Below are 25051 nucleotides of genomic sequence, written 5' to 3'. Positions count from 1 at the left end.
CCCCTACCCCCACCCCCTGCCAGGCACCAATCTGCTTTCTGTCTCCATGGATTACCCTTGTTGGATATTTCAGATAACTGAAATCATTTAATATGTGGCCTTTTTGTGACAGGTTTCTTCCACTTAGCCTAATGTTTTCAGGACGCCTTCATGTTGTGGCTCGTGCTGGGGCTTCATTCCTTAATAAGATTCCGTTGTACGGACATAACACATTGTGTTTACCCATTTATCCTTTGATGGATGCTTGCAGTCTTTTAATAAATTACAAGTTCGGAAACAAGCTAACACGGAATTTTTGTTGTGACTTTTATCGGATAATGGTGAAATTGGGGTGGAGGGAGGAGAAGGGTGTGGGCAGGAAGGGGGGATGGTAGAAGAAAGAGAAGGGCAGGGCCCCCCAGGCAATCTTCAACTTCTTCCTCATTTCACCAAGGCTGGGCCCCCATGGGGCACAGGGATGTGTAGGTGAGACCCCGGGTCCCTTTTGCTCCCAAAGAATAGGGCCTCCGCAGGCCGCAAGACGGAGCAAATTTTCTGCCCGGCAGAATTCACGTCTTCTATGCAGCTTACCTGAAGAGGTACCTTTGTTTTCTGAGCCTCCTAGGCTGCCCTTTGAGGTGTCCGGTGGTGGATGAGGGAACCCCAGGCACCTAGTCCAGATGAAAGGTGACCTCTGAAACACCGCCAGGGGGCCCTGCTCACTATTTGGAGCTCATCTGCTGTCTTCCTGGACATTTCTCCATGACGACATCGAGGCTCGCTACAAACCTGAGAGGTGGGCAGGACCCAAATCCGAGACAGGTAAAGGGCCCCCAGAGACTAAATGACTTGCCCAAGACCACTGAGGCAGCCTGGGACCTTACTTAGATTCGAATACCGCTCCCTCAGCCCTGCTGCCCTCTGGGACGTGGACTCCTGGCAGTTCTGATGCCTCCTTCCGCTCCCCACCCAGGTCTTTCCTCCTGTACGGTTCCCCCGGGGGTCTGTAGGTTTCTTCTGACCTAGGGTAGTCTTCACCTGATGTAGAGGAGGACGAAATGGCCTTCCTGTGCCTACTGCCATCCTTCCTATTCTTCCTCATTTTCTTACCCACAGCAATGCAGTTTGGTTATCAGCAACTCAGGTTCTAGAAAGCTCCTTGGATAAGCCAGGGCCACACTGGACACCCTTGTGGCAGCTTTGGAGTATTAATAGCATCTATTTATGTGAGCCCTGTCTATAAGCCAGTCACAGGGGCTTCAGAGAGAGGGAGAGTTTCTCTGTAATACAACCACCTCATGAGAGGAATCATTGTCTCCACTCCCTGGACGAGGAAGCAGGCTCAGAGGTTCTGTAACCTGTTGAGGGTCACACAGCAAGCAAGGGGCAGAGCAGGGTCTGAACTTTGATCTTTTGATGATAAAGCCCATCTCGAGGCTACTATATCTTACTGGTTCCTACTGGTGCCTTCCCAAGTCTAAAGAGCACAACCCTTTTCTCCTCCCCTCCAGGACTGGGCGAAATGACGCTGTCCGGGCTGGAGTAAGAGCAGAGGGCAGCCCTGGCTCTCCATGTTCAGGGCTGGCAGACTCACTACCCGATCCCAACCGAGCTTTGAGTCTGAATCTCACCTCCGCGAGCGCACCTCAAGGGCAGGGGTGTTTCAGGCCAAGCAGCAGCCTCGCTAGGGGGCAGCAGACGCCTGGCGGGCGGCGGGCTTCTCCCGGAGCAATGACCGCAGGCCCCGCCGGGGTGCCTGCCGTGACTCAGCGGAAAGCGGAATCGCCCGTCCTGTTCCCTGGCTCCGTTCAGACAAAGGGTGATAGCCCCTGGACCCCCTCGGCTTAAAAATCCCACACTGCCATTAGAGAGTGGTGACAATGCACAATTTTGCAAATATGCTGAAAACACTGAATTGTACGTTTTAAAGGGGGAATTTCACCGCGGCACCGTAGGTATTTCAATAAAGCTGCCATTAAAAAAACAAATACCCTAAATGGACCTCTTCTCTCAGATAGCTGAAAGATCAAGTAGAGATAATTTAGAATCTAAAAATAACCTTCCAGTGAACTTTGTTCCTCAAGGTTATTTTTGGCTCCTGCATCCCATTTTTCCTTTGCTCTGGTCCCTTTTTTGTACCATCAGGAAGGAGCCAGTGCACTAGGGTGGAAAACAGGATCCCTCATAATGACAGGAGCCGTGTTTCAAGTGTCTCCAGGTATTGACTTATTTAATTCATACACCCGTCTCTTATTACGCCTACTTCTGCAGATGGGGAAATTAAGGCACAGGGAGGTTGAGTAAGTTGCCTAAGGTCTCAGAGTAGGCATGTAATGGAGTCAGGGTTCAAAGCCCAGGTGGCCTGGCACGGAGTCTCACCTCCTTAAGCGGTCTGTTAACGGAGACTAAATCCAGCAGTGATTGAGATCCCAGATTAGGAATACCAGGACACTCGCTCAACTAAATTAAACCTTTCACTTCCCTTGAAAATTGCCTCTTTGGGGGGGGGGTGCCTGGGTGGCTCAGTCAGTTAAGTGTCTGCCTCTCGATCTCGGCTCAGGTCACGATCTCACCGTTTGTGAGTTCAAGCCCTGCATCAGGCTGATAGCACATTGCCTGCTTGGAATTCTCTCTCCTTCTCTCCTTCTCTCTCTGTCCTTCCCCCTCCTGTGCTGTCTCTCAAAATAAATAAATAAGCTCTTAAAAATTAAAATAAACATTTTTTTTAAAAGAAAATTTCCTCTTTGCATTTACACTCTATTCTTTAGTGCTTATGGTCCAACTGTTTTACTTTAAGACAGAGATTAGTGAAAGGGCAATGCATCCCCATCTCATGGGTTGAGTGAGGTGAAGTCTGGGTCCCAAGTCATTAGGAAATCCCTCTACTCAGGAAGCAAGGAGCCAACTGTACCCAAAGGAAGAGAAAGAGTCTCAAGGGCTTGAATCAACGCGCCCTTCAGGCTGACTCCTGGCAACCATGATGCTTCAGAGGCCCTTCGCTAACAGCCAGTCCCAACTGTGAGGGTCTGAGGGGCCGCGTCTCCTTTTGTGTCGCCTTCACCTCCCCTGCCCCCCATGGGTGGTGCCCAGCACAGAGACAGGCACAGGGAAGTCCTCACTTGCAGGAGGGTAAGACGACATGGCTCCTCCCTCAGAGAAGCGCTAAAATGTGAGCTCATGGTCACATCATAGCACAGCGTGCCACAGAATGTTCTAGAACCAAATTTGAACAATAGTAAAAAATACCCAGATTTTAAGCATAACTGCCAAATTAAGAGGAGAGAGGATAAAGGAGCTCACAGTGAGGGAAGACTTAGGTTGGTAAGAAGAAAATGGAATAATCCTGGGCGTCCATCCAAAGAGAACAATCAACAGTTGTATGAAAGCATGAATGAAGGCTGCTTTCTGGGGGGTGGTGGTGCTGCTGTGCACACACAATGTGTCATGGCTGATGTCAGCTGGCTAATGTCCACCATCGTAAGAAAATTCACAGATTGTCTGAGAGGACAATCTTAGTGTTAAGCTTAAGGCTTCTGTTTTATTTCATTTTATTTTGCTCACTAAAGCCTTCTCTCCTCCTTTGTAACGGCTGGTATAGTGAAATGGGGCTGTAACATCTGGCTGGGTGATGTGTCAGGCTTGGGTGGCCTTTGTTTACAGAAACGCAGTCTCTTTCCCTCCAACCCCCTTTCTGGTAAGTTTTCGATCAGCCTTCAATGAGGACAGTGCTGTCGTGTGACATCCCAATGGGTGGTAGAGACAGGCTGCTGAGCCTCTGTCCTGTTCAGGAACTGCCAGTGTCCCTGGCCACCACTTTAATTCTACCTGAGATGAATCCCCTGAACTCAGAGCACCAAATGGATAAGGAAGAGTTTCTTCTGATGTCAGAGCCAAAAAAATCAGAGCAAAAAAAATTGTTTTTCTTGGGAAAACCACTCAATCTTTAGAGAGAGAGAGAGAGGGAGAGAGAGAATGCATTGTTTTATAAAAGTGATTCATAGTCATCATTAAAAAGTTAAATACAAGAATGTAAAAGAATAAAGCAAAATAGCCACTTTTAACATTGTTAGGGAACTTCCTTGCGGACACCTCTCCTGTGCATACATAGAATTTTCCCTAAATGAGACTATGCTCTATAGCCTATTTTATTCACTTAATATGCTGTATTAATAAGCTTTATTTCTGGTTGATCTTTAGTGGATATAATCTGTAGCATCACAGCTGTGTCTGCCTCCCAGCTCCAACAGGCAGCAAACAGTCTACAAACCAACACAAGATTACACTTAAAAAGTGCTGAGGCGGGGGAAACTTTGACCCCCCCCCCCCCACTTTTTTTAGCCATCCATAATCATCCCTTAGGAAGAATGGGTATTTCTAGAGCCAGGCACTGTTTACACATTTTTATCTCATTTAGTCCTCCCCACAACCTATGTGAAGTAGGGAACGTTATTATCTTATCTCCCTTTTACGTATTGAGGCTCAGTTGCTCAGGCTGGGGAGTAGGGGAGGCCGCACGTGGCTTTGAATGTGTAGTCCTAGCCCTCACTGGGTGGGTATGACATTGGGTGGGTCTCTGGAGACCTCCACCAGGAACCATGAAGCTCCACCGCACAGTCCTGATGTAGGAGGAACCGCCCCAACTACACCTTTGCGAGGTGCACGCGTCCAATCTTAGCTCCATTTTGCAGCTGGGGAAACTGAGACACAGAGAGGCTGAGGCTGAGGGACCTCCAATGGACCTAGAAATCGTGGCAGAGCTGGGGACAGACAGAGTCTGGTGTGTGGCCATTTGCTGGAAAGCTCAGCTCAGGAATGGGAAGTCGGCTGGTATCGAGCACCAGAACTGACCCCAGGCAGGGTAGAGTGGTGTCTCAGACAGGAAGACGTGGCCACATCTGATGAATGGGACTCCTCAGTCAGGCTCTTGCCTCAGCAGCGCCTCGGGTGCCAGGAAGCCTCTCAGAGGCACCCTGGGGCCATGTGCCAAAGAGCATCATGGGTTCTGAAATGCACCTGCTGCACCATTAGCCATTACTGGCACTGATGGATGGCACTCTGGCTGCCCCTTTCTCAAGGCGCTTTGAGAACACTGCCCGGCCTCACCCTCACAGCAGGGTTTGGGGAGGCAGCCTCCACCCTGCCCCCTCTACTCTAAGCCCAAATGTGAGCCTGGAGGATGCTTTGCTTCGCCGCCCACCCTGGGGCTCTCCATGAAGCAAGGTCTCCCGATCTTAAGATGCTATCTTTGTGTCTCCCCGACAGGTGCACCTAGAGGCCGCTCAACCCCAACTCCTTTTGTGACACACACCGAGTCCAACTTGATCAGTTGAATGAATGGCTGGACTCCCTGAGCCCATGGCTTCTGAGATGCAGGCATCAGCTCCAATCTTCTTGAGGGACGCTTGTTCTCAGCTGAGAGCTCTCCATGGATTTGGGTGGAAAGGACACCTGGTGTGGAGTCAAAAGCCCTGGGTTCGAGGCTGAGTAGGGACCACTAGCTGGTTGACACTGGGCCAGTCATTTGCCCTCTCGGTACCACGGCTTCTTCATTTGGAACGTGGGTATGATGATACCTGTCTCACAGGGTGGCTGTGAAGGTCAATGGAAACATGCCTGAGAGAGAGCACTTTAGTGAACTGTTCTGGACTCATGTAAGATGCTGTTGTCATGACAGGTGAGTTATGAACAGGAGAAGGTACCTGAAGACCTGAGAAAGAGGAGGCTTAGCCTGAAGGGATAAGATAAGGGGCCAATGTGAGGGCCTTGGGCCGTGCCTCTGCCCTGAAGGAGGGGGAATAATGGCCCAAAGAGGGGAGAGGCAGTGTCGGAGCAGCCCGGGGAGAAGAGGAAGAACGAAGGAGGCCTTCCGGAAAGGTCTCAGAAGTGGTGGAGAGAAGGTAAATGTCAAAAGTAGAACGAGGGGGTCTGTGCCCCCCACTCCTCCCCGTGCAGGTGCCCCGACAATGACAGACAGGCTCAGAGAGGGCGTGCAAACCCTTCGGCACCAAGTCTCAGCTTGCTGGGAGCAGGGTCCAGGGGTGGGGTGGGAGGCCGGAGTTTGCCGGGACATTTCATTAGATGGGAGCCACAGAGGAGAAAGGGAGGCAAGAGAAGAATGAAGGAGGAAAGGCAGTCGTTTTTAAGATATTTTCATCTCTACTGCTTGAGTCTGAGGACATCTCTGAAAGACGCGGGGGAGAGGAAGGTGGCGGGAGGCTGTTGCTAATTAGCAGTTGTCCCTCAGTAATGAGCAGCCTGAGCTCAGCGCCGTCCCGGAAGGGCGCAAGAACCACACGCTAGAAATGCCACACCTGGGCAGGCACGCCATCCCTGACTTCCTCCCTTGACAAAGGTGCCCTGACACGGCATCAGGGCCAGAGTCAACGACAGTGTGGTACAGGGGCGTCAAGCACGAGCACACACACTAGGGCCAGGCTGCCACTTACCAGCTGGGTGGCCTTGGATGAGTCACTCAACCTCTCAGAGCCTCCACTGCCTTGTCCATGAAATGTGGGGTTTAAGTGAGTTAATGTGTCAGGTGCTTAGGACCATCACTGGCTCCTGGACAACACTACGTAAGCTCCACCTGTGGTTATTATCATGACAACCTTATCACCCATTAATTTAGCCAAACCTTTCTGTATCCTGTTTGTATTTTCAGACTAAACAGTCTTCATAGGGCACAGAGCCCCACCCCACTTTAGATCTAACGACACGTGGTGCCCCTTGGCCCTCCCGATGCAGCCTCTGGCCAGCCAGGGCAGATGGCGTACCCAGTGAGATCATCCCCTGGTCCCGTGACGCCTGGAGACAGGGCCAAAATCATGTCCTGGAGCACCCTGCATGAAGCTGACTCCTTTGTAAGAGGGATGGGGGAGAGGAACACAGAGGCATGGAGAGAATTCCACCTTGTAATACCAAGTAAAAAAAAGTAGCTTTAGAAATGTGCTTGTGCAGAATTTTTACAAACAACAACAACAAAAATAACACACACACACACACACACACACACATATATATGCATACAAGAAGTCCTAAAGGCTATGTGCTGAACAGAGGTCTTCTCTGGAAAGGGAAGTGGAATTAGGGAGACTTTCTCTCATTGGTCTACATTTGTGTTTTATTTTTTATTTTTTTAACATTTATTTATTTTTGAGAGACAGAGTGTGAGTAGGGGAAGGGCAGAGAGAGAAGGAAACACAGAATCTGAAGCAGGCTCCCAGCTCTGCACTGACAGCAGCGAGCCTGGTGCGCGGCTCAAACCCGCGAACTGTGCGATGGTGACCTGAGCTGAAGTCGGACGCTTAACCGACTGGGCCACCCAGGCACCCCTACATTTGTGTTTTATTATACTGTTTTATAGACGTATATTAGGTTTATAATCTGATAAAAAGCAACAAATACCATCCCATTTTGGCAATGCAAACCATCCTTGTAACAGCCAAGGATTTTCCCACAGTGCACTTCTCCTTCGATTCAAATATCACGAATTGCCTGCAGCCACGGGCAAGGCTGGAAGGATGAGGTAGCCAAGACACTTAACATTGATTCTAGGCATTGGGGCCACTTTGTGATCGATCATGGAGACAGAGGCTGTTGAGGGTGACATGTGCATGTGGGGCTCTGACTTGAGGCCGTAGAAGCATCACCAAAGGCGCCTGACAGGGGTGAAGGCCTATGGGGCCAGTGGGGACCCCTGGATGGGAAAGGCTAATCAATGCTGGGAGGAAGGTAATGAGACCAAGAGGTCAGGTTTGCTAACAGCTGATGTGTAGTCTTTCAGGGACACTTTTTTTTTTTTAATGTTTATTTATTTTTGAGAGAGAGAGAGAGAGAGAGAATCCCAAGCAGGCAAGCAGGCTCTGAGCTGTCAGCACAGAGCCTGACACGGGACTCAAACCCACGAACTGTGAGATCATGACCTGAGCCAAAGTCAGACACGTAACCGACTAAGCCACCCAGGCGCCCCTGAGGTACGCACTTAATGCGTATGACTCCATGTTATCAGCGTGAAGCAAGAAAGAAGTACAAAAAACTTAGACACATAATGGGAAATAAATTCTACATGGGAAATGAGGAAACACCATACCTTGGGGGTGTAAGCCAAGGGGAGACCCTGAACGCCTGTTGGTCATAAGCGGGAGGCATTCATGTGACTCAGTGCTGTCTCCCCTGCCTGTATCTGAGCTGCTGTTGGGTCTTCCCAGGGTCTCAGGAATTACCATCAGCATCAACATCTTAAAGGAATACCGTAAACCACTGAATTGTAACTTTCAATAGGCAAATTTTATGGTCTGTGAGTTATTATCTTAATAAAGATGTTTTTAAAACATTGCAAAAGAGGCTCGAAATTAAGCTTATTTTCTTTTCCTAAATCGAAAAATACAGATGCCCTTCTGCTGTGGGCGGGGAGTTGGAGCCCTGGGCCTGAACGGCTCGAAAGTGGTTCACTCCGAGGACCGAGGACCGTCTGAGATTAAGACGCTTGCACACAAACCTCTTCTCTTCTGGGCAATCTGGCTTTGGCTCAGATCCAACCCCCGGGGCAAGTTTTTCTGTGATAAAACAAACCACAGAGGTGGCTTTGCAATCAGAAGCTTTCACTTCTTCTGTGGGAAGAGCAGAGGTCCTGGCCTTGGTCGGAGCAGGGGTTGTGGCTCCCCACAGTGCAGAGGGGGGGCCCAGGAAAAAAACGCTGGGCCACAGGGCACCGCCCCAGGTGGGTGGGCCAGCAGGGCGTGGCAGGTGAAGACACCTTAGCGGGGGAGGCGCAAGGTCACATCCATTAAAACACAGAACTGGCTACGCGCAGGGAAAGGAGGGAAAATGGATGGGAAGAAACAGACTGCTCACCCGGAAGGCTGTTTTGCCACAGAGATGGGCCTGTCAGAGGCCCTCCGAGCCAGCAGGCCCGGGCTGTATTCACCATTTTGTCCTCCCAAAGCTCAGGGTGTGCAGATGCCGACAGAGGCAGGGATCGCTGAGGAGGGGCTCGTGCACGCACGTGCACGTACACACACACACACACACACACACACACACACACACACACATCCGATGTCTTGGGGAAGGGGAAACACCACGACGCCCTCACTTCTGAAGCCTTCACCACACATGTCCCTGACCCCACATCTGTGGGATTAAGCTGGAAACCTCCACGTTCCTGAGACACAGGTAGGGATCCTATGACCTCCCTCCACTCCACATTTGGTCCGGCATTCACCGTCATACTTGTCCCCTCATACTCTAATTGTACCCTGTTAGACTCCCCATTAGAGGTTCTCGGAGGGTGGAGACTCCTGCACTTGTCTTTTTAAACCACGGTAAACAGCTCAGTTCTTAGTGCGGTGCTCGGTATACGGGCTAGGTGCTCCACATACCTTCACAGATCGACGTAGGAAAGAATGCGCACTGAAACCCACACGGCACACTTTGTCAAACGGCATGTGCCGCCCTCACCACGCCACTCTCTCTCATGTCCGGGCCTTTGTGCGTGCTCGTCTCCCAGCCAGGAAAGCCTTCTACTTGCCCTCCCCTGCGTCTGGCTAACTCCCACTCAAGCTCTAGAAGCCCTTCCTGGCGCCGCCAGATGCCCTCAAGTGTGCCCCAGTAAACGCCTGTTGCACGGTGTTGTGATTCTCTGGTTATTTGGCACTGGTCCAGGAGGGTTAATGCCTTGAGGGTGGGAGGGCTGTGCCACCTTCTTCACCACTGTGGCTTCAGCGCCTGGCCCACACCCGGCCCAAAGAAGGTCCTCACTAAACTGGAGAACCAATGAGTGTGTGGGGCAGGGAGATGGGTTTTGGTGGGATGGAGGGGGGAGATGGGGCAACATGAACTGCTTCTCAAGCTCACAGCTCATGCTGTCTTGCAAATCTGACAGCCAGCCTGTTCCCTCGTACGGGCCACCCAGCCCCCTAACAGCCGTACCTCTGACAGCCCCCAGGAGAGAATGTTCCCCTGTGATCGTGATCGGGGAAGGAACTCAAAATCTCCCCACCCCTTTGTAAACCTCAAGTGACCAAAATGAATGGGATATAACTGCTATGTCAGCTGGGTGTCGGGCTTAACCAGGAATGACCTTAAGTTTGTCATCGTTGTCATCAAGGTCTCTCCTATTTTTGTTCCTTCTCCCCCTCCCCCCAAAGCAGACCTTGTTCTCCAGGCATTTGTCTGGGAGCCCCTGCTTGGCCAGGACAGATTCATATAATTCTGGGTTCTCAAGCTTGGAATGGACCTTAAAAAAGAGGCCCTCGGGACACCTGGGTGGCTCAGTCGGTTAAGCGGCCGACTTCGGCTCAGGTCATGATCTCAGGGTTCGTGAGTTCAAGTCCACGTCGGGCTCTGTGCTGACAGCTCGGAGCCTGGAGCCTGCTTCGGATTCTGTGTCTCCCCCTCTCTGCCCCTCCCCAGCTGGCACTCTGTCTCTGTCTCTCTAAAAAATAAATAAATGTTAAAGAAAAATTTAAAAAAGAAAGGAAGGAAGGAAGAAGAAAGAAAGAGCCCCTCTATGGCACAGAGAGGTGAAGTGACTTGCCCAAGGTCACACAGCTAGTCAGCACTGAAGCCAGGATACAAACCTAAGTCAGGGGGACATTTCAATGAGGATACCCCAAGTAAGGCAGAAAACCACTGTTTTCCATAACATCAAACCCATGTGTTTGATACTACAGGTCAGATGCTATTCTGTTTACTTAAAAAATACCACGTCTTTGCTATACAGGCTATCTTTGCCCATGTCATAGATTTTACTTTTCACTGTTCTCTTTGAATCCCCGTCACAATTCTAGGACATCAATCTGTGTTTCCTGTCAGGGAGGAGAGAGATGATCTGATTCCTTCAGGCTATACCAACAACGAACAAAAATACGACAAAGTAAGTTCACTGCATACAGATCACTGAATGTGCTTCTTTTTACCGAAGAGAGATAAGGACATCAGAATCCGAAATATGCTCAGAGGGAACATGTCATGTCAAGAGAAGCTGTCACCAATGCAGGCCATGCATGAAGTCCACAGCTCTTCTCACATGTGGCCCTGGGGACATTTTGGGAGTAGATGCTCTGTCACTGGGTGCCTGGGGGCTCAGGATGAAGCCACATCATATGATTATCTAAGAACTTGTCACCCTGTCACCCACAGTTCTCAGTTCAAGAGAAAGAGCAGAGTAATTAGAAACCATGTAGAAGACTGTTTACGATTAAACAGCTCTGTGATTTCCTTTTCATTCTTGTGGCTTATTGTGTGGACAGCATTTTCCAGGGAGCCATGAAATGTGCACTTGTAAGTAATATCCAAGGGATCAAGAGTGTCTAAACACCTGAAGCCAGTGATTAAAGGCTTGTTTTAGGTGAAAAAAATATAAAATTAGTTAAGATGCTGTAACAGGATACAAACGGAACTGATTTTACTTAGAAAAACCTCGTTAAAAAAAAAAGTACAATGTGACCAAAGGTATTATCAAGTATAATTTGGATTATTTGTACCCTAATTTAGATACTTATCCCTAGGGGCGGTGGTTCAGTCAGTTAAGCCACCAACTCCAACTCTGACCAACTTCGGCTCAGGTCACGATCTCGAGGTTCATGGGTTCGAGCCCTGCATCGGCTCTGTGCTGACAGCTCAGAGCCTGGAGCCTGCTTCGGATTCTGTGTCTCCTTCTCTCTCTCTGCCCCTCCTCTGCTCTCTCTCTCTCTCTCAAAAATAAACATTAAAAAAACTAAAAAAAAAGATACTTATCCCACGTCTTCCAGATCTGGTTTGAAAAGATTAATTATTAAATCTTTTTCTCTTAGGTAAAATTATGCATTTGCCTTTAGTTAATGTGGTAGGCAATAATGGCCTCTCAAAGATGTTCAATGTCCTAATCCCCGGAACCTACGAATCTGTTAATTTTACGTGGCAAAAGGGAAGTAAGAAGGTAGATGGAATTAAGATTGTTGCCCAGCTGAGCTTAAAATAGAGCGCTGATCCTAGATTATCCGGGTGGGCCCAGTGTAATCGCAAGGGTCCTTCCTCGTGGAAGATGGAGGGAGGAGAGTCGGCGTCAGAGTGATGTGACATGAGAAAGACTCAGCTGGTCGTCACCAGCTTTGAAGATGGATGGGGCCATGAGCCAAGAAATGTAAACAGCTCCAGGAGCTGGGAAAGGCAAGAAAGCAAACCTCCCCTAGATTCTCCAGAAAGGTGTGCAGTGCCGTCAACACCTTGATTTTAGCCCAGTGAGAGCTGCGTCAGACTTCTGACCTCCAGAACCGTCAGATAAACGTCTGTGTTGGTTTAAGGCACTATGTTGGTAGCAGTCAGTTACCCGAGCAAACAGACAAGTAAGTCTGCTCACTCATATGGACTGGTACTTTAACGACAACTGGATTTGGGGGAAAGGAAGGAAAGAAATGGACTGGGACAGCCCATCTGCCATGTGCCGGCATCATGGGAGACCCTGAAGTACGTGCCACACTCAGTCTCCCCCAGCCTCCAGTGAGGTAGGTATTAACAGCGCCATTGTTGACGGCTCTGAATCTCCAAGAGGTTAAGGCGCTTGTCTGAGGCTCCCCCTGCTACAGTGGCAAAGCCTGGGTGTGAACAAGTCTGCTTGCCTCCAAATCAGTTTCTATTTGATGGCATGGCCTTCCTCCACTCAAGCTTAATGATGCAAAAAGCCCACAGGGCTTGCTCTGTCCCACTGAGCACCAGGAGAACCCCAGAATGGTGGCTCTCCACCTGCCCTGCCGGGCCCCCTCCTCCCTTCTCTCCCATATGCCAGCAGGGTTGGGGAGCAGGCCAGAGGTGCAAGAGAGCTCCTCCCCACAGCTCTGGCCCTTCTATGGCCCCAGCCTCTGGACCATCCATTGGAGGGGCCACAAACAAAGTAGTACATTGCCTCTTGGTCTGTGGTGGAGGAAGGAAATAAATCAGGCGGGGAGTCTGACCCAGGAACTGCACTGATGACGGCTAACCAATGTGCTCTCATATCCCGTATGTATCTGCAGACTAGGAGTGGGCCCTTGCAGGAGGAGGGATCTTTTCCCACTGTGGATGGTGAGATGTATGGAAGAGACCTCTTCTCCCAGGTGGGAGGAAATGGGGTGGGAGTCACCCCTCTGGGCTTCTCACACTGATTGCCACACAGCCCAGGCTTGCATATTCTGTGTGCTGAAATGGCACTCGTGGCTCTCACAGCGTTCTGGGTGTTCCGTGAACACACCTGGGCTTAGTTCAAAACAGGAGTCTGCTTTGGGAGCTGTCCAGATGTGGGTAGCTAATGATGTGATGGGGGGGAGGGCCTTTTCCTAATCAAAGGATAGAATCCTGTTAATTAAGAGTAATGCTTTGTGCTTAAAAGGCGCAAGTTCAGACACACCCATTAGTCTCTTCGCTTAAGATCACTTTTAAATCAAAGCAGCCACACTGAGGTTGTAGGAAGCCTCTATTATTAACAGGCAGAGAGAAATGGGCTCCTAAGTGAGAGGCTCGCCAATCACCGCACCGTGGAGGGAGGCTTGGGGGCTGATTGAGGCATGTCAGCTGTGTACTGAAGTTTATAGCAGCTTTCTGTGCACACATGCATTACTGATGCTGTGCTTAGAGGCTGTATGTGTGTGTGGTGGGGTACCATGCCCATGCCTGTGCACACATGCCCTCCATTACTGAAGGCAGCCCCAGGATACCTTATGGGCAGCAGAACAGGCCAGGCAGGGAGAGGATGATATAAACAGGACAGAGCAACCCCGGTGGCCTGGCCTTGGCTGAGCAGCTGGGGGGACTGCAGGGACTAGGTCAGCCAGCAGATTATGGGGAAGGCACGTACCAGCCCCCACCAGAGACCCAGAAAAAGGAGCAGATGTGGTTCCTGCCCTTTGGTGTATTCAGTCTGGCCAAGGAGAAACATATACAAATACCAAACGACACAGGGATAGTTTCAGAGCAAAGCGACCCCATGCGCAACTCCATTCTCGGAATGCTGCCTACCACGTGCAAAGGCTCCAGGCTGGACAAAGGGATGGACGGCGTGCTCCCTGCTCTCTCAGATGTGGTTTGGGAGGGAAGACAAAAAGATAACCACAGTCTCAGACCAGAAGAGAGAAGGCAGATTGGCTTGTCCCCCAAGAGTCGGATTCTGTGAGCTAAGTATGGCGAACTTGGGCTAAGACTTGAAAGGAGAGCAGGCCCAGAGCAACAAACCCCTTCTTCTTGGCTGGAGAGGGTGGTGACAGGGTCATTATCAGTCAAAGGGATCATCTCCAGGCAAAGGGGCACCTCTGGTCAAGAGGGTGATGGTTGAGAGGCAAGACGTTTTGGAGAAGCCCAGATCAGAAAGACTTAAGGCCAGGTGCCAGCTAAAGGCCCCGAGCCAACGTCCAGGAGAACAGTTCCCTGTGCAGCCAGAGCACCCAACAAGCTCTCTCTGTGACGGTCCTGTTTGCTGGAAATTAACAAAGAATGAAGAGCGTTCTTCCTGCAGGTTTGGTTCCGGGGCTGGTAGTGGAGCTGCTAATTCTTGCAGAGTGCAAATTCCTGCACTGCCTGAGTTCCGGGGGGTAAGTAAACTGGCCCTGGCCGTGTGCCCTCCTCTGACCGCCTTTCAAGGGTGATCCTTGAACCAGAAGCAGTGGCAGGTTACATAATTAAGCTTGAAGAGGTCCTGGCCAGAGCTTCCTCATTAGAAAAGGTTGCAGCAGCATAAAGCCTTGCGAGGGAAAGGAGGGCTTGGGGAGGGAAGAAGAGGGGAACAGATGGGGTGGGGACTGAGGGAGGAGGCAGCATCACAGCACCCAGGAGGGGATGCCTGGCATCTCCTGAGGCAATGGAAAGGCCTCTTTGGAGGGATAATTCTCAGTACACCATTAGCTGTCAGAGTCAGCAGACAGACCACAGTCAATTTTCAAATGCCAGTGACAGGCTCCTGGATACAGCAGCCCTCTCCAGAGACGTCTGCCCTAGAAGGCTGTAACTGCAGGCAGTTCCTTCCGCAGTCACTGTCCAGCCAGAGGACAAAAATGTGCATGCTTATCTGAACAGAAGTGTTCCCTTTGCTTTTCCCAATTATTAACCCGTGGTTGTTAAACAGCTTGAAGGATCAGAGGTCCTTCTAGGAGGAGAGAAACTCAAAAAGGCGTTCCGCTCAGAGTCCACCTTCTGTCTGGTAAGAAGGTTATTCGACTCTGCAGATGAGGCAACAGAGAAGCTACGCAAGTTGCCCAAAGACACCCAGCTAGTCGACAGCAAAGGAAGACAAGAAATCAGCCTCCTAGAGCAGATGGAGGCACATGGTGCCAGAAAGCAGGTTTCCATTCTCCAGAGAACTGATGACTTTACAACAGTGTGGTCACATGCTCAAGTCCCTGCCTGCTCATAGGCTGACCAGTCTCTAGCCAATGGCGGTCAGCCAGCAAAAGTCTAGTGACCGAAGCACCAGCAGGGGGCACACTCTCAACCGTATGGCTGATGGTATCATTTGGGCAACTGTCCAAGAAAAGTGTTCTTTTAAATTAATTTAAAACCCACAGTATAAACTACTCTCGGAAAAGAAGAATAAATTCATGCATCATTTAGATCCAACACACTCCTTTTAAATATTCTAATGACCACTAATGACTGTATTTTAAGGAAACAAACCAATAATGCAAAATGTAAACCAATAATGACTGAATTTCTGAATTCAGTCAATTGATTGTGAATGGCTGGAGAGATCATTCCTCCTAAGAAAAACCTGCAGGAATGTAGTTCAAACCCATTGCTCACTTCAACCTTCTCAAACCTAACCTGTTCTGGTTTATCTATTCGTTTTTTTGTTTTTTTTTTTTTAAGGCAGTAAATATAACAGAGCAAAAGTTCCACGAGAAGACATTTTAAGGTGCAGATACACTTGAGAGCACTGGGAGAGGGAACCCTCAAGCCAGAGTGGCTTCTTCCTGTCCAGGAAGAAGGTCAAGGGACCTGGGATCTGGCAAGTGGCCTTATCTTCCCCAAACAAACAAGGCTTTGCCTCAGTTTCCTCAGTCCTAGGAGGACTGTCCGCAAAGTTCTATAATCTCCCTTTGGCTCCACCAGGACAAGGGGCTGGAGTACAATGTGGGGACCAAGGGTGAGGTGGAGAAAGTGGCTGCCACACGGCAAGGTAATAAAGGGGTGGACTGTCTGTAGAGAATCCAAAATCAATAATAAAACCGACTAACAGCCAGCCTGGTTTTATGAGCGTCATGTGCCTAGAATCCTAAACGGTATTTGTGCTAAAATACTCCTCCTCAAAAATGTGTTCTTGGTCTCTAAGTTATAAACAATCGGTGTCATTGCCGGTGAGTGTTAATAACACGTATGTAAGGTTTACATTAGCACTTTAAAAAACGTACCCTTTAGGAAACCTGGTTTTCTCCATAGAAGTCACTTGGAGAACTCCCAGGTACATAATTGGCCCCAACATATGTGGAGTTGGCTCCACACGGTTGTTGCAAGAGAAAGTTCTTAACAGTTCAGAATTGTGAGCTTGCTTCAGGCACCATTTGTAGCTTCAGTCTCAGTGAGACAGCACGTTCCTGCATTTAGGAAGTAGGTTGTAAGCGTGAACCAAGGTAGTTTGGCCACCTAGGAGCTCACTTACTTTAATGCTGTCCTTTCGTGGGGCCACATGGAGATTTTTATTTGTGTTTAAAATTTAAAAGAGCGACACTGAGTGTGAACTGCCAAGTGTAATATTTGTGCTTGGTAAGTACAACTTTTACTCACACGTGATATATTTTACTGAGTCTGAATAATATATTTCAAATGGAAATGTCTTCTTTTTTAATTGTTGAGTTATCGTGTTTAAAACTAAAAAAATTAAGCAGTAAAGCAGTACATCCGTGGTATGATTTAGTGGTTGCTAAATTACAGGCAACTTCTGTAGATGTCTCACTTTCATGAAAATTCACTTATTAGTAACTGAACAGTGATTTACATAAATTATCATTATATCAGGCTGCAACCAACAATCAAACTTCCGTAGATATAATAACAGTTTAATAAGTACTTGTGCTTTTTTTCCTATTTTGTACCATAATATTTACTTTTCTTTTTTCTAATTGTGGCATAATTATATGTATGGAGTTCAGTCAGAGAAACAATTTCTTATTTCTGTTTCTTTTCTGGCCATTATTACTACCATTTCATTTCAGGGTTATTTCTGAAGATCATTCTGTGATATAAAGGAGGGGAAAGTGAAGTGACAAGGTGCCTAGCAGCTCATACCACCGTTCTGCAAAGTGGCTTGTGATGGGTGAGCAAACCCCTTCCACAATCGGCCAGGCTCAACCATCCACAGATCTGCAAGAGAATGAAGGTTAATTTTTCCCTGAACCACCAATTTCCCTGCTAATGTGCAATACTCCATGTAAAACTCAACGATGTGAAGGTTCATGAAGACTTCTCAGGGCCAGGGATGAGAAACCTGAGCAGGGCCCACAGAGGGTGGTGCTGCATTGGGGTCTGGCCCTTGCCCAGCCCCGAAACCAGAGGCCACCCTCACAGCAGCCAGAGCATGTGCTCCCTGTAGCCATGACCTACTTCCCGGTCTCCCAGCGGGGGAACCGGGCAGGCATGACAAAGCAAAATTAAGCAAATTTGGAGTGGGCTCATGCCAGAAAAGCTTCTAACAGTATTTACCTTTTTCTAGGGACAGGAGGCAGGTGTCCCAAAAAGAGGAAGAGTCTGATCTTGGAAATTAAAAAATTGACCAGAGGGAAATGGAAAGAACACAGGCTTTGAAGATGAAAGACCTGGGTTCAAATTCTGATTCTGCAATTTACTGGCTGTGTGATCTTGGGCAAGCGACTTAACCATTCTGAGCCTCAGTTTCCTCATTTGTAATGTGAGTCTATAACCCCACCTTTAAAGGCTGTGCTGAGATGAAGCAAAATTGTGTCTGTCTTCTGATACCTGAGACCATCTCAGCTCTCCTACGTAGTTTTCAACAATGACATAAAATACTCTCCAGGGACAGAGCCAAAACCTCATGGGGCTTAGGCGCCCCTCTGCCTGCCCTGCCTCAGGGCTGCCTTGGTGGTCAGGCACAAGGATTTCTCTATGCAGAGTACGCCACACTTTTTCCAGAAAGGAACTTAGCTTGCCAGAGGGTGGACAGCTTGCCAGCAGGGGCTGGGCACCCATTACCAGTTCCCCTGGGAGTGTGTGCTTCAGAGATCTGTAGCAGCCAACATTGGCCAGGTATTCCTGACATTTAAATAAACACGTGCAGGGTGCCTGGGTGGCTCAGTCAGTTGGGCGTCCGACTCCTGATTTCGGCTCAGGTCACGATCTCACGGTCATGGGATCTAGCCCTACATTAGGCTCCGTGGTGACAGTATGGAACCTGCTTAGGATTCTCTCCCTCTCCCTCTCCCCCACTCATGTTCTCTCTCTCTGAAAATAAAATAAATAAACATAAAAACTTTTTAATAAACACATGCAAACTGTGGGTAGTGAAGAATAAGTCATCTTAACCCCCTGTACTTAGAAGTAAGGGGACCGGATGGCAGGTAGGAGAGAGTAATAAGGAAAGAAGAAAGGCCTAAGCAGTGATTTAAAAAGTAATGGAGATTTTGTTTTTGACTGATGGTGGAGCTAATATTTATTGCAATCCTTTACTGCTTATTTGTGCCCCACTCACCTACAGTAACTTTCCTGGTCTGTACAATGGGTATAATCATACCCTTCCCAGGCACTGAGCCTGCCCCATGTAAGGTGCATAATAAAGCTTGGCTGAAGCGAAATATGAAATTAACATATTGTTACCTAGGAAAATATCTTTCCCATCCTGGTTTTTTTGTTTGTTTTATTTTAGAGAGTGGGGGAAGAGGGGCAAAGGGAGAGAGAATCTTAAATGGGCTCCTCATGGAGCATGGAGCCTGACACGGGGCTCAATCCCATGACTCTGGGATCATAACCTAAGCTGAAATCGAGTCAGATGCTCAACCAACTGAGCAGAGGATTCCCTACAGTGCTTTAAAAATATACCTGCTAATGGCTGGACCCACCCTAGTGATTAGGATTCAACTGGCCTGGGGTAGGGCCTGGGCATCATGTTTTAAAAGCTCCTCAGATGAATCTCATGTGTAGTTAGGTTGGCAACCAGGGTGCAGGTGCTGGGGCCACAGCCCTGAGTGACACAGACACGTCCTTGCTCTTGTGAAGGCACCATTGAGGGAGACAGTGGACAATCAAGTGAGACAAGTGTCACAAGAAAGGCCAGAAGGTCACAGGAGCATAGAAGGGGCACCTGGGTGGCCTGGGGGGTGGGAGAAAACTTCCCTGAGGAAGCGATGCATATGCAGAGGCCTGAGGGATACGGGTAACTTAGCAAGGTGAAGAGAGTGCCAGGGAAGAACATTCCACACAGAGGGGAGACGAGATGCAAAGGCCCCAAGGCAGGAGGCTGCAGAAAATTTTCAATTACCTAAAAGATGACCCATAAGGCTGGAAGATGAGGGAAGCAGTGGCGCCTAATGTGTGAAGCTACTGGAATTTGGGACTTGTTTGTCACTGCAGCATCATCCTGGCCTTGCTGACTGATACAGAGGTTATAACAGAAAGACAGAGGGCCAAGTCCAGCCTGGATTCAGCTAGGAGGGTGGGCACGTTGGGAGAATGTGGAGGTGCCAACCATGTTGAGGATGCTTTAAGAACAATCTGGCTGGAAGAGGAGAAGCCAGCTAGGATGGCCAGCCAGGCACCCCTGGATAGCAGTATTTTTAAGCCTCTCTATACAGCCTGCCAAACTGCCTCCTGCCACTAGCATCGTATGGGGCAGACCTGAGTAAATGCTATCTCTGAACGGGGGCAGGGACCGAGGGCCGCAGGCAGAGGGAGGTGCGGCCCTGGAGGAGAGGATCCCCACCTCTCAGAGCTTCTCGTTCTGCCTGGCCCACGGCAGGCACTGAAATGGTCACTGCATGCATAAACAAATCTACAAACATGTATGTCTGCACTCCTATCACATGTCCAACACAAGGGACAAGGAGAGAGGAGGAAAAGAAAAAGCAAGGCATCATGGGATGAAAGGCACTAATGGGGTGTGCAGGAGTCACAATTAAATTCGCCCACATACAACGCAGCAAGTTTTCTTAGGAAAATCTGACCCCCTCTTGCACTGAGGTCTGGAGATCGGCCTCCTCTGCAGGCCAGTCTCGATCTGATTCAATTCCAAAATCCAGGCAGCTAGGAAGATGCAGGGGGGACACTGGGTGTGTTATGAAGTGCCGGTCCCCAAGTGTTGCCCAGGGAAGGGCGGCAACATTACCTAAGGAAACAGGGAGGGCTCTCGCAGCTGCTTCTCTGCCCAGGAGCCGGTGGACAAAGAGCGGACCTCTGCCACAGAGATGAAGGCAGTTCCCGGGCCCAGCAGTGGGACGTGCTGTCACTCCATTGGGATGATTTTCCATAAGCGACTCCTGGTTGTTACTTGGATTCTAAACCGGCAGGAGCAGCCCCTACGGGCAGGGATGGGCTGAGCGGGGGCTGCAAGGGGGCTATGGGTGCACAAAGGTCTACAGGCGGGATGGAACTGACACATCCGTCCTGCGGGCCCCAGGGGCTGTGTGGCCAGGGATGGAGGGAGGGCATGACGTCACAGTCACCCTGGCAGAAAAGCCAGGTCTGTGAGGTCATGGAGCTCTGGGGCCCTTCTCCCCTGCCTTGGGCACTGTGTTTTGTTTTGTTTTGTTTTTGCTTTTGCTTTTTGGTGTTTTTTGCCTTCAAAGAGGAAGGAATGGATGAACAGGCAAGAGAAGAACAGAGGGGAGGAGGCTGGGAAGCCAGCCCACCACTCTCCCCGTATTTGGGAGTCGATACGCCCTCCTCCACTCCCCGTGACCCTTGCTAGTGAGGATGGACTGAGCAAAGGAGCCTTCAGAGTCACAGGTGACTGAAGCTCATGTGGCCCTGTACTGGCATCTGAAGGGGCTTTGGAGATTCCAGACTTTGTGCACTTGATGGGGCCACAGAGGAGGCTATGTCTTGAGGTCACTGTCAAGGACTGGGGCGGGGTGGGGCGGGGGGTGTTCTCTCTCCTCTTCCTGCAGATTTGCATAGGCCTGTCTCACACTGGATTTCAAGGCAGACAGGGCTTAGTTGTGAAATGCAAAAAAGGGGACTTGTGAATTCCAGAGAATGTACTGAAGGATCTTTTAAATCCAAACACTCAGCTACCACTTGCTATGTACAAGTCTCTTTTCTAAGCACATTATAAACCCAAATTCACTTAATTCTTTTCACAGCCCTATGAAGTGGGTATTGTTATTTTTACACCAATTTTATAAATAAGGAAACTCAGGCACAGAGAGGTCGAGCAACCTGCCCAAGCTCATACATACAGCTAGGACATAGCAGGGCTGGGATTTGAACCCAGGCATTCGGCTCAAGTGTGTGCGTAAAAGCTCACTGCCATGTGAGAAGAACTGTAGGACAAGTTGTTTCCCAGAAGTGAGAGTGGAGTTCCACTTCCTCACCGGTTTGTATCATTCAAGAAGAGGACTATTCCTAAAGACTAAAGTGGGTAGGTCAATGTTCCACGCGGTGGTGACAGTGGCTGAGTCAATGAACAGCTGCGGTTTCCTTAGGTGCTGCAGAGGTGAGAGAAGATTTTAATGAGAAAAACTCAGATTCCCTTTTATGAGAGGAAACCAGAACCACACAGAGCCCTGGAGGTAGGTTGGCCCCCAGCATTCCCTCAGTGCCCATAAGCAAAGCTGCGACAGTCAGACCACATCCAGCTGCCTGTCCCCTGGAGCTGTCTCAAGAGTAAACACTATGGAACTTCTGGGCTAAATCGGCCACAGAGGGGCAATTCTCTCCTGATGGCTCTGGGGACCAGTCCTAGCCTGGTCTGACATCCTGGTGGGGATCCAGTCCCAACATCATTCTCATCTCTGACCCACATTCCCATCCCATGCTCAGTGAAAATCCCTGAGTCATGATAGAGGACAACCAATGCTGGAGAGAAGCCTTCAGGTAACACCTGCTCCAGGCGTCCTCTCTTGTAAGAGAACAGTATGTCAAGACGCCTCAATATAATAACACCTTTACCATACATATAAAACTAATTTATAAAACCCCTGTGTGTGTGTGTGTGTGTGTGTGTGTTTCTTCCCTAGCCAGACTCAGTTTCTCATGGGCCAGGACTGAGTGGTTCCAAGTAGCCTAGTGCCTGGCACATAGTAGGCCTTCAACTGGACGTGCTGAACGTTTTTAGACTTTTAGACACCTTGGCTGGGAGTTTTGATAAAACGTCCCTTAGTTAAAAGACAGCATCCAACAAGTATCAGATCAATGGAACCCTCGAAGAGCAAAACATAAGGCCTTCGGATCGGGAGGCTGAGTCGTCCAGGGTCAGTCATGATATTGCCCAGAGACAGGACTCGGGAGTATCCGTCAGCAAAAACCATTTGCTGAGGGTCATGGGCTCAGGTGCTTTGGACCTCCTTAAGGGGAATCTTCAGTCCCTGCTCCTCCCTTCCAATAGAATGGCACCAGAATACCCCAAAGTAGACAAAGGGCTGGCCTCTGCCACAGAGATGAAGGCAGTTCCCAGCCCCAGCACTCTGCAGTGGGATCTGCTGTCACTCCTTTGGAAATGACTTTCCATAAGCGACTCCTGGTTGTCACCCCAATTCCAAACTGGCAGGAGCAGGACCATATGATATGCTTCTCCCAAGCTCTCAAAATCCCCATCTCAGGAAGTTCTTCCTGCTGTCTAGCTTGAATCCTTCCAGATACAGTTTAAACCAGACAAACATCCCATGAGTATATTAGTTTTAAATCTTCTAAGTTAGTAACTCACACTTGAAAATGTGACATTCAATTGAAATACAGTTTCTTTTTTGACATTTATTCATTTTTGAGAGATAGAGAGAGCTTGAGTGGGAGAGGGGCAGAGAGAGAGAGAAAGAGAGAGAGAGAATCTGAAGCAGGCTCCAGGCTCTGAGTTGTCAGCACAGAGCCTGAAGAGGGGCTTGAACCCATGAACTGTAAGATCATGACCTGAGCTGAAGTCAGATGCTTAATTGACTGAGCCACCCAGGTGCCCTTCTTCTTCTTCTTCTTCTTCTTCTTCTTCTTCTTCTTCTTCTTCTTCTTCTTTTTGTTAAAGTTGCTAAGAGAGTAGATCTTTTTTTTTTTTTTAAGATTTTATTTCTAGGTAATCTCCACCCCCAACGTGGGTCTTGAACTCACAATCCCAAGATCAAGAGTCACATGCTCTACTGACTGAGCCAGCCACGTGCCCTGATATCTTCCTCCAAAGTACAATTTCTGATTTATCTTGAGAAGTTGGAATGATCTGGCCATACTGGAGGCGCACTCCCACACGACACTATCATTGGCTGAGGCCTCCCGAGTGCCACTCCTGTGTGGGCATTTGGTGACCTGCTTCTTGTCTGGGCTCTTCACACCTTGTCCCTCGGGGCACCAAGCAATTCATTGTCACCCACTTACCTAAGCAATCATGGACCCCCTCTGATTTCCCTCCAAGCCCAGTGACCCCAGGCCAGGCACAGTGCTTCCTCCAAGGTCTTCCGTCCAGAGGGGGTTGCTTTTTTTCGTTTTAATGTTTTTATTTATTGTTGAGAGACAGACAAGAGACAGAGTGCGAGCAGAGGAGGGGCAGAGAAAGAGGGAGACAGAGAATCCGAAGCAGGCTCCAGCCTCTGAGCTGTCAGCACAGAGCCCGACGCGGTCATGACCTGAGCTAAAGTTGGGTGCTTCCCCGACTAAGCCACCCAGGCGCTGCCCAGAGGGGGTTGTTACGGGAAGGAGGGCTGAGTGTCCTGAACTCTCAGAGCTGGCTGGTGTGCACTGAGAAGAGTAAGCGGCCTCCATGCTCTGACCCAGCTGACCCAGTTTGTCTTACAGGACACACTCCCAAAACGGATGCCAGGGCATCAGCTCTGGGTCTGGAGAAGAGGACTTTCCTGCAAGGGACACTGGTTGTCCATTCCGGAAGAGAAGACTCCCCACGGCCTGTTCTGCGCTGGCTCTCACCGACTGAGAAACACTCCAAATCTGTGCCCAAGTCTATACGGAGAAGCACGTAAAAGTTCTTGTCCCTGTTCTTTTCATCATAAATCCTACTACAAGGACAACCGAAGGGAAATTATCCTACATTTTCATTTAAAAATCTGGGGAGGGGAGGAAAGAGGAAACTCCTTTGCAATCAGATTTTCCCACATTCACATTTATCCCTTATTAACCATTAATGGCTCATTCATCACACTGTAGAACTATTGTGCAAAGATGCATACATTTACCCCATGCCGGCCTTTTTGACGTTCATTATGAATTTAATTAGTATTAAGTACCCACAGTGTGCCAGGTGCTAAACAGCAGATGAGGGGCAGACGCGATGAAGGCTCCGCGTCGCCAGTCAGCTGTCTCTCTAACTGCTGAGGTCTGCAGCTTGCATTCCCTGCAGAGCCGCCCCACTGTCTCAGGACTTCAGATATGTCCTCTGCGGGTTGGTGGGGAGCTGAGGAGTGTGTCTGTGGACTTCCAGGCACCGGGAGGCATTTGCAGGTGACGGGCCCTGTGTAGCCACCCCATACTTTGCCAGAGCACTCCAGTCTGGTGTCCTTGAAGGACAGAGAAGGGTCAGGGGGGCAGAGCTGAGCCCCTGAAATCAGGCCCAGTGCTGGAGAGCCAGGCAGGAGGTATACAGCCTGGGGAGAGGAGGCCCCTTGAGGCAGCAATGCTCAGGCTGGAGTGTCCTCCAGGCAGAGGAGGAGGAAGGGGCCACTGTACTGCTGAGCGTCACCCCTAAGGGCTGAGGGACCACGGGAAGGTTACCTAGCCACCCTGAGCCTCAGTTTCCCCCGGTGAAAAAATGGATAGAATCTGCAAATTCAGTGGGGCGATATAGTGATGACTGTTTAGTCATTACTGTTTTTGTTTTGTTGCTACTGTGAACTCCAGCCAGGCGGCTGGTCAACAGCGTCAGGGCACAGGAGAGCAGACAGCTTGGGGGAAAGCCCAATCCATCACCGAAACAAACAAAAACAAAAACAAAAACAGGAGGCCTAGGATCTGTACAAAGCATGTGCATTGCAGG

At 49.4% G+C, this 25051-nt stretch overlaps 1 protein-coding gene and 1 long non-coding RNA gene across 2 annotated transcripts in view; one reads left to right on the top strand and one right to left on the bottom strand.

The window, feature by feature from the left end:
- The window catches only part of MAPT (microtubule associated protein tau), a 96668-nt gene that overhangs the window by 49652 nt on the left and 21965 nt on the right, over window positions 1-25051 (bottom strand).
- On the top strand, window positions 20703-24258 carry LOC122206736. Its single transcript, XR_006196566.1, has 2 exons — window positions 20703-20871; window positions 23860-24258. It is a non-coding gene; the product is annotated as an uncharacterized LOC122206736 (long non-coding RNA).

Source organism: Panthera leo, chromosome E1 (assembly GCF_018350215.1).
Source record: "Panthera leo isolate Ple1 chromosome E1, P.leo_Ple1_pat1.1, whole genome shotgun sequence".
Lineage (NCBI taxonomy): Eukaryota > Metazoa > Chordata > Mammalia > Carnivora > Felidae > Panthera > Panthera leo.
Note: the sequence above shows the minus strand (reverse complement) of the source record. Positions and strands in the feature narration are given on the sequence as shown.